Source organism: Phocoena phocoena, chromosome 14, assembly GCF_963924675.1.
Source record: "Phocoena phocoena chromosome 14, mPhoPho1.1, whole genome shotgun sequence".
NCBI lineage: Eukaryota > Metazoa > Chordata > Mammalia > Artiodactyla > Phocoenidae > Phocoena > Phocoena phocoena.
The window spans coordinates 71536722-71551801 of record NC_089232.1 but is presented as its reverse complement, the minus strand read 5'-3'; the positions used below and the strand labels follow the sequence as shown (position 1 = coordinate 71551801).

The 15080-nt window shown below is 40.3% G+C and overlaps 1 pseudogene; it reads left to right on the top strand.

The window, feature by feature from the left end:
• Window positions 1–12742: 12742 nt before the first annotated feature.
• Window positions 12743–13297, top strand: LOC136133979 (chromobox protein homolog 1 pseudogene; annotated as a pseudogene).
• Window positions 13298–15080: the final 1783 nt, after the last annotated feature.

Below are 15080 nucleotides of genomic sequence, written 5' to 3'. Positions count from 1 at the left end.
AAACACTGTGCAAGGTGATGGGATAAAATGATGAGGTATGGGAGGTTGGGCAATATAAGTAGAGAACACTTTTTAATAACTTAAAGAAACCTTTTTTTAAAACTTTGAAATAGAAATATTCAAACATATATAATGCAGAAGAATGAAGTTGGACCCTTACCTTACAGTATACACAAAAAATTAACTCAAAATGGATCAAAGACCAAATGTAAGAGCTAGAATTATAAAACTCTTAGAAGGAAACATAAAGGAAAAGCTCATGACTTTCAATTTGGCAATGATTTCTTGGATATGAAACAAAGGCACAGGCAACAAAAGAAAAAATAGGTATACAGGACTACATCAATATTAAAACTTTGTGCATTAAAGAACACATCTACAGAATTAAAAGGCAGCCCATGGAATGGGAGAAAATATCTGCAAATGATACATCTGATAAGGGGTTAACACCCAAAACATATATAGAACTCCTACATCTCAACAGCAAAAAAAACCCAAGACAACCCAATTGAAAAATGGGCAAAGTACTTGAATAGACATTTCTCCAAAGAAGATAGATAATACAAATGGCCAATAAGTACATGGGAAGATGGTCAACATCACTAATCATTAGAGAAATGCAAATCAAAACTGCAATGAGATACCACTTCACACTCATTAGGATGGCAATTATCAAAAACCAGAAAATAACAAGTGTTGGCAAGGATGTGGGGAACTCCTGTGCACTGCTGGTGGGAATATAAAATGGTGCAGCTATTATAGAAGACAGTATCACAGTTCCTCAAAATATTTAAAATAAAATTACCCTATGATCCAGCAATTCCTCCTCTGGGTATATACCCCAAATAATTGAAAGTAGGGACTCAAATAGCTATTTGTATACCAATGTTTGTAGCAGCATTATTCAGAATAGCCAAAAAGTGGAAACAATCCAAGTGTTCATCAATGATGAATGAATAAACAAAATGTGGTACATACGTTCAATGGAATATTATTCAGCATTAAAAAGGAAGAACATTTTGACACATAGTACAAGATGGTTAAACCTTTTTTTTAAGTCTCAGGTTTTTAAAAAAATATTTATTTAGGCTGCACCGGGTCTTAGTTGTAGCACATGGGGTCTTTAGTTGCAGCATGTGGACTCTTAGTAGTGGCATGCAGACTCTTAGTTGCGGCACACATGCAGGATCTAGTTCCCCAACCAGGGATTGAACCTGGGCCCCTGCATTGGGAGTGTGGAGGCTTACCCACTGGATCACCAGGGAAGTCCCAACATGGTTCAACTTTGAAGACATTATGCTAAATGAAATAACCGGTCACAAAAGGACACTTATATGTCCACTGATATGAAGTACCTAGAGTTGTCAAATTCATAGAGACAAAAAGTAGAATGGTGGTTGCCAGGGGCTGGAGGAAGAGGGAAATGGGGAGTTAGTGTTCAATGGGTATAGTGTTTCAGTTTTGCAAGATGAAAAGAGTTCTGGTAATGGACGCAGGTGATGTTTGCTCAAAAATGTGAATGTACTTAATGCCACTGAACTGTACACTAAAAATGGTTAAGATGGTAAATTTTATGTATTATTTACCACAATTAAGAATAAATAAATAGGAAAGTGGAAAAAGCATATAAAAGTATAGAGAATAATATAATGAACCTCTGTATGCCCGTCATTCAACTTCATCAGTTAACCCCTGGGCAGTCTTATTGTGTCACATCAGGAGAGACATAATGTCTGGTTGAGTCTCATTTCGTGTTGTAAGACATCCTGCATTCAGGTATTGCCAGGTGGCTCACTTCATTATGAAGTTCCCCCCATTAGGTTTTTCACCTGATCGCTCAGTAGCCATTGATGATCATTCTGTAGATCAGTTTTCTCCAGCTTTATTGTGCATAGGTATCACCTGGGGATCTTGTTAAACTATGTATTCTGATTCAGTAGGTCTGAATTGGGGCATGAAACTCTGCATTTCTAACATGCTTTCAGGTGAAGCCAGTGCTGATAGTCCATGGATCACACTTGGAGTAGCAGGGGCCTAGATTATTTCATTAGGGCTTTCCTTTCTTTCAGTAACTGATATTTGGTTACTGTGAGCCATAGCTTGTACCAAAAAAAAAAAAAAGATAAACGGTATTTACCAAGCTTCAAAATAATGATTTGATTTCCTGGCATCTTCCAAAGATGACTTATGATTTTTATTTAAAAAGTAACATTATAAATCATGGACTTCAGCATAGCTGAGGAGTTTCAACCCATTACAGTTATCATTCTTTTTGAGGCTCAACTTGTCTCATTTTTGGCCAGTGGGGCCTTGCTTTTTGTATGGCAAGATGTTTCAGGCTCACCTTGTACATTTCCTGCTCAAATCTGGATTCAGTCATTTCTCAAAGGAGCCTGGTTCCTATTATTAGAAAATGACATTTAGAGACCACAATCTGTACACAAGGGATGCCTAATTGCTATGGCTCTTGTTTCTAGTCCTTCTTAGTGGACAGAGCTAGGAAATAGCTATTTTTTTAAAAGAAACATGAAGAGTTTCAACTGATATTTCCAAGTCAGATTTAGGATTATAGGGTTTTAATGTAACTCCTTTGAGTTTATATATATTTTTCCTGAAAATCATGGCTTCTAATGATCTTACTATACTTGTTTATTTGATTTAATCTATGCTATATTCATATAATTGTTTCAGAATACAATTATTATTAATAGTAACATGATCACTGAAAACAGTTCTAAATTTCATTGCTGTTCTTTTTTTTTCTGTATTTATTTTCATTTTGGATGATCTGTCCATTGGTGTAAGTGAGGTGTTAAAGTCCTCCACTATTATTGTGTTACTGTCGATTTCCTCTTTTATAGCTGTTAACAGTTGCCTTATGTATTGAGGTGCTCCTATTTTGGGTGCATATATATTTATAATTGTTATATCTTCTTGGATTGATCCCTTGATCACTATGTAGTCTCCTTCCTTGTCTCTTGTAACATTCTTTATTTTAAAGTCTATTTTATCTGATATGAGGATTGCTACTCCAGCTTTCTTTTGATTTCCATTTGCATGGAATATCTTTTTCCATCCAGTCACTTTCAGTCTGTATGTGTCCCTAGATCTGAAGTGGGTCTCTTGTAGACAGCATATATATGGGTCTTGTTTTTGTATCCATTCAGCAAGCCTGTGTCTTTTGGTTGGAACATTTAATCCATTCATGTTTAAGGTAATTATCAATATGTATGTTCCTGTTACCATTTTCTTAATTGTTTTGGGTTTGTTTTTGTAGGTCCTTTTCTTCTCTTGTGTTTCCCATTTAGAGAAGTGCCTTTAGCATTTGTTGTAGAGCTGGTTTGGTGGTGCTGAATTCTCTTAGCTTTTGCTTGTCTGTAAAGCTTTTGATTTCTCCATCAAATCTGAATGAGATCCTTGCCAGGTAGAGTAATCTTGGCTGTAGGTTCTTCCCTTTCATCACTTTAAGTATATCATGCCACTCCCTTCTGGCTTGTAGAGTTTCTGCTGAGAAATCAGCTGTTAACCTTATGGGAGTTCCCTTGTATGTTATTTGTCATTTTTCCCTTGCTGCTTTCAATAATTTTTCTTTGTCTTTAATTTTTGCCAATTTGATTACTATGTGTCTCAGTGTGTTTCTCCTTGGGTTTATCCTGTATGGGACTCTGTGCTTCCTGGACTTGGGTGGCTACTTCCTTTCCCGTGTTAGGGAAGTTTTCGACTATAGTCCCTTCAAATGTTTTCTCTGGTCCTTTCTCTCTCTCTTCTCCTTCTGGGACCCCTATAATGCGAATGTTGTTGGTTTAATGTTGTCCCAGAGGTCTCTTAGGCTGTCTTCACTTCTTTTCATTCTTTTTTCTTTATTCTGTTCAGCAGCAGTGAATTCCACCATTCTGTCTTCCAGGTCACTTATCCGTTCTTCTGCCTCAGTTATTCTGGTATTGATTCCTTCTAGTGTATTTTTCATTTCAGTTATTGTGTTGTTCATCTCTGTTTGTTCTTTAATTCTTCTAGGTCTTTGTTAAACGTTTCTTGCATCCATTCTTTTTCTGAGGTCCTGGATCATCTTCACTGTCATTATTCTGAACTCTTTCTGGAAGGTTGCCTATCTCCACTTCATTTAGTTGTTTTTCTGGGGTTTTATCTTGCTCCTTCATCTGGTACATAGCCTTCTGCCTTTTCATCTTGTCCATCTTTCTGTGAATGTGGTTTTTGTTCCACAGGCTGCAGGATTGTAGTTCTTCTTGCTTCTGCTGTCTGCCCTCTGGTGGATGAGGCTATCTAAGAGGCTTGTCATTGCTGTTCTTTTTGTTCCTGGGATATATCCCCAAATAAGGACATACCACTCAAATTATTGTGTTTTTAATTTAGCATCACTTGAAATTATTCCTTTCTGTGTGGCTAACCTATCAACTGGAAACACAATTAAGGTTATTTCTTTAATTTTAGAGATTCTTTTTTTTTTTACATTTTTAAGTTTGTCTTGAAATTATGTAAAACATTTACATGGTATCCAAATTAAATCTTCAAAACAGGGTACATTCAGAGAAATCTAGCTTCTATACCTGTCCCTTCAACCCTGTTTCCTCCTACTCCCTAAGGTAAACATTGGTTTACCTTAGTTTTTGTTTTATTCTTTTTTTCTTTTTTAATATTTATTTATTTATTTGGCTGCACTGGGTCCTAGTTTTGGCATTTGGGGTCCTAGCTGTGGCACGTGGGATCCTCGTTGTGGTGTGTGGACTCTTAGTTGTGGCATGTGGCATCCAGCTCCCTGACCAGGGATTGAACCCAGGCCCCCTTCACTGGGAGCGTGGAGCCCTAGCCACTGGACCACCAGGGAAGTCCCTTGTTTTATTATTCTATTTTTAAACAATAAGCAAATATGTATAGATATGTTCACATATTTTCCTTTTCTAAGATAAAAATGTAGCATACCAGATATATTCTGTATTTTGCTTTTTTCTGCTGAAAAACATATTTTGGAGATTACTCTATAGCAGTTTATGTTCCTTTTTATAGCTACATCCATTGTGTGAATATACAAAAGTTTATTCAACAGGTCCCCTCCTGATGGATATTTGGATGGTGGTAGAGAGATCTGAGATAGAGGAGATATGTTTGAAGGCCCTGTGGCTGGAGGAGGAGCAGGGTGGGAGATGAGGCTGCAGAGATAGGCATGGGTCAGTCTATGCAGACTTCTTGGCCCTGTAAGCTTTTTATTATTACTCTAGAAGGAATGGAAGACTACTGAAGTGTATTAAGCAGGGCTGTGACATGATTAAATCTGTATTTGAAAAGCTCACTTTTATTGCAGCATAGTGTGTGGGTTAGAAAAGATGAGTGAGTGTAGAGAAGTCTTTTAGAAAGTATTGCAGTAGCCCAGGTGAAAGGTGATGGTGGCTTGGACTAGGGGAGATGGCAGCACAACAGAGAGAAAGGGAAAAGTGAACAGTATTTAGAAAATAAAATCGACTACTTAGTGATCTTTCGGATATGGAGTTATAAAAATGGTATCAAGCACAACCCCGAGATTTCTGGATTCTGCACTGGATGGATGGAAGCACTATTCTCAGAGATAGGAAGCCCTGGGAGAGGAGCAGATGTTGGGTGATGATTATGTGTTAAATTTTGAACATATTAAAGTAGAAGTTAGGGAATTTCCTGGCGGTCCAGTGGTTGGGACCCAGCGCTTTCACTGCTGAGGCCCAGGTTCCATCCCTGGCTGGAGAACTAAGATCCCGCAAGCTGGGCAGCACGGCCAAAGAAAAAGTACCTTTGAGACATTTGAGTGGAAAATGTCAAGAAGTTGGTTTGATATGTGTGTCTTCAGCTCTGTTTCGGAGTTAATCAGGCTGAGAACCTTAGTTCTGTCTCACATTGGTCATAAAAACTGTCCATAGTTGTCCCCATGGGAGACAGGTCCTGGTCGGCACTGGGATTAGAGGTCAGGGTGTGTCGCGGCATCAGTGAGGGGCTCAGAGTTGAGGGTGAGGGCAGTTTGAGGCCTGAGTTGGGGTCAGCAGTAAGCATCAGATGACAGGGTGGAAGGACCACAGCTTTCCTTTCTGGCTGCTGCCCTAAAGGGTAGATAACCTACCTTTGGAAGAAGGGGTGACCATCTTTTGTCCAGTCCTGTGCTAGCCCTGCAGTGAGCAGAGAAGAGGCAGTACAGACTGTGGATGGAGGATGAAGAAGGCTGGGGGACAGGTCACAAGTCATGGATGTGGCTGTGCTCACTGGAGGCTCACAACACCCTAAAAAGGCAGGCAGGTTATGAGGTCCAGATGGAGAAACTGAGATTCAGAGCTAAATGCCTTCTAGGACCTCAGAGCTAGTCAATGCAGAGCAGCCGCTTGAACTCAGGACTCCTGAGTTAGGCTTTCTCAGCAACACTCTCACCTAAAGGCTTCCATTGAAAGAGGAGGAAAAAGGGCAACAAATGGAGAGAAGGAAGGACATTGTAGATAATAGCTGGGCCTCACAGGAGAGAAGGAGGTATTGCTACGAAGTTGTAGGGGAGTTTATGAGGTTTCCCTTGGTGCTACACAGACTTTCTCCATCTCTGAGTGCACTATCCTCCCAAAGGGTCAGCACAGAGCTCTGCTGCAAACCCCAGAAAAGATTTTTGTTTTTTTTTTGCGGTACGCGGGCCTCTCACTGTTGTGGCCTCTCCTGTTGCGGAGCACAGGCTCCGGACGTGCAGGCTCAGCGGACATGGCTCATGGGCCTAGCCGCTACGCGGCATGTGGGATCCTCCTGGACCAGGGCACGAACCCGTGTCCCCTGCATCGGCAGGTGGATTCTTAACCCCTGCACCACCAGGCAAGTCCCAATGTTGATTTTCTTAAAACAAAACATCCCCTGCTCCAACCCCTTTTTGTCAAAATATAAATTTTGGGATTGGATGGTAATTTTCAGATGAACTGGTTGCAGTGGCAGTATTCCACAGTCCTCTACATCTCTGGCCTCCAAAGGGACTCCCCAAAGGTTCATGTTTTAGCAGAACAAGAAAGATCTTCTGTGCAGGAATGAGGTGGAAGCATGTGTCCCAGAAACCCAACTGATGTGAGGGTACAGCTGCTGCTGCTTATCCTGAAAGGTAAGTGGGGGTGGGGCTATAATCTCTCCCAGATGTCCTCTGAAGGGTTCTGCGCAGTTCTGCTGAGTCAACTTAACACAGCAGTTTCTGTGGTAACCAAGCCCAAGCTAGGGCAGCCCAGCAGCTCAGTGGTGACTCAGGGTTCTGGAACAGCCTAAGGGCTGACCTTTCCCTGCAGAAGCTGGGGCAGTTCAGCTCTGGGTACTGTGCCAGCTTCTGTCCCTGCATGACTTTCTCTGGGCTCTTCCTCTCCTCTCTCCATGGATACTCCATCCTTAGGTTGGCAGGGCGAATCCCAGGAGCAGGGATTCAGGAAGGCTCTAGGAGAGGAAAAGGCTTGGAGTCTGCTTGGTGGAGTTGCCTGTTTGGTTACTGCCCCTGCCATCTTCCTGGGCCTATGGGCCTAGGGCATCCATATCGCTCAGGGCTCAAGACATTTCTTACTCCAGGCAGTGGTTTTCACACTTTTTTATTTGCAAATAGACAAAAAGCCTTTTCAAAAACTATGTGTCCCCTCTCACATTTTTAAGTTGAGATCTAAAATATTTCATCTTAAATTTAAGTAGTGCAAAAGTTATGATTTCTGGTCATAAATATTGAATTTAAAACTCTTATATCAGGCTTTTAAATGTGTCAAGTGGAATTAAGATTTCAGAGCAAGTTGATACTATAATCATCCACTAAAAAGTACCCAAACAAGTTCTTTAAACAGAAGTTTTAAAATTTTATTTTTCTTCCAATATTTACATTTTCATTCCACATAAGAATTACATCTGCTGTATTTTATGCTTTATTGATCATTCTTATCTGCAACAAAATATATGTAATCCGACATTTATTTTATTTACTGTGACCATAGGGCTATAAGTGTTAAATTTCTTCTGGATTTAATTATCATTACAGTATTATTAGTGCACAGCTGATCAAAACAACATTATTTTTAATTATTTTTATGTTATTTAAAGTATTATTTCAGGGGAATTTCCTGGCAGTCCAGTGGTTAGGACTCTGTGCTCTCACTGCCAAGGGCCTGGGTTCAATCCCTGGTTGGGGAACTAAAATCCCATAAGCCACATGGTGCGGCCAAAAATAAAAGTATTATTTTAAATATTAGTAATTATTATTATTTTTTTTTTGTTTGTTTGTTTAATATTAGTAATTATTGAACATAAAAAGTAAAATTTTATTGGACCGTTAGTGAAGCTGACTTTTTCTAAATAATTATTATATCTGTGGATGAATATTAATTATTGCTAGAATGAGACTGGGCTCAACGTTAATTTCTTTCTGTTTTTCCTTTTTATGGACAAGCTCTGAGAAACCTAATTTGCATAAATTAGATGGGAAAGAAATTTCATTATAGGAATGTCAGCCAATTATTTGAATACCTGTGAGTTATATGATAAAAACCATATAATGATCTATCATCAAAAACTATTTTCAGTGATCTATTAGCTGGCAAATTAATTAGGTATTCCTTCAATTTTGTTGAAAGCAAAGATTTGGAAACCACTCAACCTGTAAAGGATTAGTTAGTCATAAGTGTCATTCCGGTTCTCAGCTTCTGGGATTATGCCAACAAATCTTTGCAAAGATTTATCAAATGATTATTAATTATTTCTGCTACTTTTCCACTTAGAGGCATTTTGTTTATTTTTATTTATTTATTTTATAAATTTATTTTATTTATTTATTTTTGGCTGCGTTGTGTCTTCGTTGCTGTGTGCAGGTTTTCTGTAGTTGCAGCGAGCGGGTCCACTCTTTGTTGCCGTGGGTGGGCTTCTCATTGCGTTGGCTTCTCTTGTTGTGGAGCACGGACTCTAGGCGCGCAGGCTTTAGTAGTTGTGGCCCCTGGGCTTTGTTGCTCCGTGGCATGTGGGATCTTCCCAGACCAGGGCTCGAACCCGTGTCCCCTGCATTGGCAGGCGGATTCTTAACCACTGCACCACCAGGAAAGCCCCGAGGCACCTTGTTTAAATTGATATACTCAGGAAGATATGGAAAGTAAAAGTATTAATTCCAATACACTTTTGCTAAGACAGTTTTTGGACCAAATTCTTTTACCTTATCATGTGCTTTAAATATATTTTTATTAGGGGAGGGGAGGGGTAAATTGGGAGATTGTGATTGACATATACACACTACTATATATAAAATAGATAACTAATAAGAACCTATTGTATAGCACAGGGAACTCTACTTAGTACTCTGTAATGACCTATATGGGAATAGAATCTAAAAAAGAGTGGATAACTGTATATGTATAACTGATTCACTTTGCTGTACAGCAGAAACTAACACAACATTGTAAATCACTATACTCCAGTAAAAATTAATTAAAAAACTAAATACCTTTTTATTAATATTTTGGAGTTGTAGACTTAAGCCATTTATGAAAAACAGCTGTGACATTCTTATTGGCAAAGCCAGCCATCATTGTTTTAAACTAATCAGCCAAGTCAAATTACTTTCTATCAGAAAAATTTCTCATTTTTCAAGTAATCTTCTTTTGGTTTTTTGGCCACAAGGCGTGTGGGATCTTAGCTCCTCAACCAGGGATTGAACCTGCACCCCCCCACATTAGAAGGCGAAGTCTTAACCACTGGACCACCAGGGAAGTTCCTCAAGTAATCATATTAATTCATGTCCTTATGATAACTGTCTTGCTTCTGAATTTTAAGAAACATAAAGACAGGGAGTCTTTCTCTCCTAGATGACTTATGATACAAAGATTTTCACTATTTCTCAGTGATGCTCTTTTTGCAATATTCTCTTGAGACTCTTCTTCACATATGATGTATTTTTTGACACTGGAGGACGGAAGAGGTCATTAAATTTAAAAACATTGAGAATTTTCCTTTCCTTTGGCACCCTGCAGTTTTTTTTTTTTTTTTTTTTTTTTTCACCCTGCAGTTTTTACCCTCCAAGCCAAGCATCACAGTAAGATTGGGACTGGATGAGAGTAGGCCTTTCTTTTGTATACTGGGAGAAAGGCGGTTGGAGATGGGAGATGCAGAAGAACTGGCATTACTGCTCAATCACAACAGATAAATTTTAGGAAAGTACATATGGAAGTTAAAGATCTGGGGAAAATGAACCCCTTAAGTCCATTCATGCCTGTATGTGCCATTTAAAGTCTTTGTGAACTACCAGGACACATTTCCCTGATTCAGAGACCGCCGTTTCAGAAGATCACCTGCTCCCTGGGCACTTCCACAGGTACTGTGTAGCTACCATCAAAGGATCCCTTTTGTGGGTCTCCCTGAGTAGCTAAGCCCAACTGGAACTTTGTAGTGAGAACTGTAGGAAGCAACTGGACCGCCTTACATAGGAGGGTTCCAGACAATGAGGCATTTGCCTTGATGAGGTTTATGAAAAGGGCTCCCACTAGGCACCCAACAGTGCAGTGTGTGTGCATCCGGGAAATGCTGGTAAGTAGCCAAGAGGCTTCATGATGGCCTTCAGTACTTTAGAGATCACTGTTGATCCAGGGTCAGACCTTCTGCCTTGTAGGCTCAAAACCCCAGCTTGTCAGCATGTGGAGAGAGGTGTACAGTCCACATAACTAAGTTATAACATTCAGATGTCAATGTGCTAATTTAAAAGGAGAAATCATTGGCAAGAGGTCTGACCCCAAAATCTATAGGTAGATCTACATGGAAAGCCAATTGGTGAGTGAAGATTCTGGACAAGGTGGGATGATTGAGATGAATTGAATGTTAAATACTTAATCTGGCTAAGACAGCAAGATATATCCACCTCTATACCTGGTACAACCTTGCCATTAAGATCAGAAGTGATATAATAAAATATATTTAGCCTTTGTCCCTGGTTCCTGGCACAGAGTTCCTGAAACTCTTGGAATTTTGTGAATGATAGGAGTGTCTTTTGTTATTCATGCTAATGAGGGGCTGGATATCTTTAGAATGGGGGCTAGTCACTAGTCAATTAGATTAGAGGGTTGAAATTTTCAGCCTCAACCCCTGATCTCTGGGGAGGAGAGAGGGGCTGGAGACTAAGTTCAATCAGGTGGCCACTGACTTAATTATTCATGCCCACTAATGAAACCACCATATAAAAACCCTGGAACAATGAGGTTTGGAGAGCTACGTAGTTGGTGAACACAATGATGTACTGAGAGAGTGGTGCACCAGAGCATGGAAGCTCTGAGCCCATTCCCACCTCCGGTACCATGCCCTAAGTATTTCTTACATTTGACTGCTCCTGAGTTGTATCCTTTATAATAAAACTGTAATCATAAGTATGGCACTTAAGTTCTTTAAGTCATTCTAGGAAATTATCAAACCTGAAGGGCGGGTGGTCAAGGGAACCCCCAAATTTGTAGCCAAGTCACAAGTGTGGGTAACCTGAGGACCTGGGAGTTGTGGCTGGCTTCTGAGGTGAAGGCAGTCTTACAGGGCTGAGCCCCTTAACCTGTAGGGTCTGCACTAACCCCAGGTAGTTAGTTCAAAATGGGATTGAATTCTAGGACACCCAGTTGCTGTCAGAAAGTTGCTGCTAGAAAATACCAGACAACTTGAATTGTTTGCTCAAAGATCCTCCCACCTGGAATGGCCCAGCCAGCCTTTGCTCCCATGACTCCTTTTCTAGGCTTCCCTGGCTGACCAGCTTCCACTTTTTATGGTTACATCTCCCTTCTACACACATCAGCATGTTCAGATGTTCTAGTCTTGTGGGTCTGAGTGCTATTCTTTGCATATCTCTGCTCTAGTCCACTCTGTTTTGATAATATAGTGTGACTTTAGCCTGAAGCATTGATAGCCCAGCCTTCTGTTTAGCTCTGGGCCTTGGCATGCCTGGACTCCTTTGGAGTTGTATCTAGAAGTCCCCAAATGTTTCCTGGCTTGTCCTGCAAACCTCATGAGTATCTCTATATCATACAGGAGCAACTGTCCAATGTCACCATGATTTAGCACTGTCTGGATTCAAATAGTAACCTGCCTCTCTGGTCTCTGACTCAGCCAGTTCAATTGACTGCATTTCCTCTCTTTCTCATTTACTGAGGCACTTGGTAAGATTGCCTCAGGCCCAATCCCACAAGCATAGGAAACTGATGAGTTAACAGCTGAATTACATATAACTCCCTCCCCGCCCACCTACCCCCACAAAAAACTCTGCCTCTTATTAACCATGGTGTAAAACTTCTCTGTTAACAAAACAAAACAACAACAACAAAACTAGAGAGCTGTAAAGTTGCTCATACTCTGACCCTGAAACTCCACTTCCAGACCTAAGGAAATAATCAGAGACACAAAGAATTATGTAAAAGTTGTAAACGGCAGCGTTATTTACAAAGTGAAAAAGTGGATATAACATAAATATCTAACAAAGAGGAATACCATGTGATATGCAATGATTAAAATATTTTCTAAGCAATTAAAATTTTCTAAGCAATTTTAAATGAAATACAAGATTTTATAACATTATGCTATATGAACAGGGTGGGTTGTCAACCATCTGTGTTCATGATTTAGGTTAGGTTATAATGTATATATTATGGTCGCCACTCCCCTGCCCGACCCGACAAGACACGCCAGTAGCACGGCACCGATTCCTCTTGGGCTCGTGGGCGCTGCTCTGAGCAGCGTCACCCTTTATACCAGAAAGCTGGTGGGCACTATGGGGAAAAAATAAAACAAGAAGAAAGTGGAGGAGGTGCTAGAAGAAGAGGAATAAGAATATGTGGTGGAAAAAGTTCTCGACCGTCGAGTGGTAAAGGGCAAAGTGGGGTACCTCCTAAAGTGGAAGGGGTTCTCAGATGAGGACGACACTTGGGAGCCAGAAGAAAACCTGGATCGCCCCGACTTCATTGCCGAGTTCCTGCAGTCACAGAAAACAGCACACGAGACATAAATCAGAGGGAGGCAAGCGCAAAGCTGATTCTGATTCGGAAGATAAGGGGGAGGCGAGCGAAGCAAAGAAGAAGAAAGAAGAGTCAGAAAAGCCACGAGGCTTTGCCGGGGGTTTGGATCGGAGCGGATTATTGGAGCTACAGACTCCAGTGGAGAACTCATGTTCCTGATGAAATGGAAAAACTCTGATGGGGCTCACCTGGTCCCTGCCACGGAAGCCAATGTCAAGTGCCCACAGGTTGTCATATCCTCCTATGAGGAAAGGCTGACGTGGCATTCCTACCCCTCGGAGGATGATGACAAAAAAGATGACAAGAATTAACTCTCCTGAGTACCAGCCCGTCACATCTGACTGTGGGTTTCAAGTGGGGAAAGGAGGAGTTCTACTTGTCTTGACACTGTAGAGGGGGCTTGAGAAGATGTCCTTTGAAGAGCCAGTATAGTGTCTGTGCCCTACAGCAGCCCAAGTGCTTTAAAGCTGCTACATGCTGTATAGTTTGCACACCCATCCCAGTGGAGGGGAAGGAGGGTCAGTGTTTCAAGACAACCCATTCTGAACTTTGCTGAGAAAAGCAAAGGGCCTTCTATGAAGGACAAAACTTGCAGAATGGGATGTGGGAGAGCAAAAGATACCGTAGATCTTCAAAGAGCATCTCCACAACCCACAACCTTCTTCCCAATAGTGTTAACTCTGCATTTTTACAGCGTAGCATGTATGTAGTTTTTGGCTATTTCTGGTGTATTATTTGGGGTGGGAGGGGTGGGGTGGGAAAGAAGGGGGATGGGTTAGAGTCATTTTTGTTAAAATTTGGGGCCTGTTGGGGGCAAATGTTGAAACAAAGGAAAGAACAACTAATGATGATTTGGTTCTGTGTCCAGAATATTTTATCCTTTCAAAAAATGTCATTGGCAACCTAAATGAGGTCTGTGAGAGACTGTTAAAAAAAAAGCTGTGAATGCCTGAAACTTAGAAGCCAAGGTGTTCCCTGCCTGAGCTTAATGCTGTTCCCAAAAAGCATTAAGCTTTAGTAACTTCTTAACTTCCCAGTTAAGAAGTTACCAAAGCTGCCATTTTGGGGGATGGAAACTGGTTGAGGAGGAAATGTCTTATTGGAGTGTATACACAGGCAGATCATTCTGTCTTAGAGGTGCTAATTCTTGAAATTGACAAGAAGACCCTTTCTTTTCCAATTTTGAAGTTATAAATATCAGCTTCTCTCTCCAAGCCACTGGCTGAAGTATTTGGGGAAGGGCAGAGGGTGGTATAGGAGATGGGAGAGTAGGCAAAGACAAGGGCCGGTGCTCTTAGGGTGGAAAACTCTTGGAGCCTCTGTTTTTTGAACTTTGAAACCATTGGTGGCAGGGTTCAGTCACTGACAGTACAAGTTCACTGAGTCACTTCAAGAGTTGAATGATTTCTGAAGCCCTGGTCTCAGGTGATTAAATTTTCATACTGGGGCAGTGGTTCACTTTAAAACAAAACAGATTTTTTTAATCCTAAGAATTAACTAAAACCCAAAATGCTGTCTTGAATCATGAGATCCATCAGTTCTTGACATCATTTAGACCTGCATCTAGAACTCTGTTGTAAAATCTTTTTAGGCATGTGTTAGGTTTCTGTGAAAACTTTTGTTTAAATGTTAAACTTCATACCAACACTGTCAGTTTTTGTCTCAATAAAACTATAGATTTATAAAAAAAATGTATATATTATGTGCACTGAAAAAAGACTGGAAGAAAATAACAGAAACTATCAACAGTTGTTTTCATTTAATGTGAAATTATGAGTAACTTATTTTCTCAAGTGTTTTTATGAGTGTATATTACTTTTGCAATCAAAATTATAAAAGTTTCAAAAAGTACTGTTTATACCGCAGCACTGCTTGATGTCCTTTGAGTTAGCCTGAAGAAAGTAGCCTTTTCTCCTTTGGCCCCATCCATCTTCCCAGTTTCATTTATCATTCTCTCATACATACTATTTTCCAGCCACACTGAACCTCTCACCATTCTTTTCACACAACAGGAACTTGCATACGCTATTCCTTAAACCTGGAATGCTTTTTGCTCTCTTCTGTACTTACTTAATCTTCCAGATTCACTTCAAA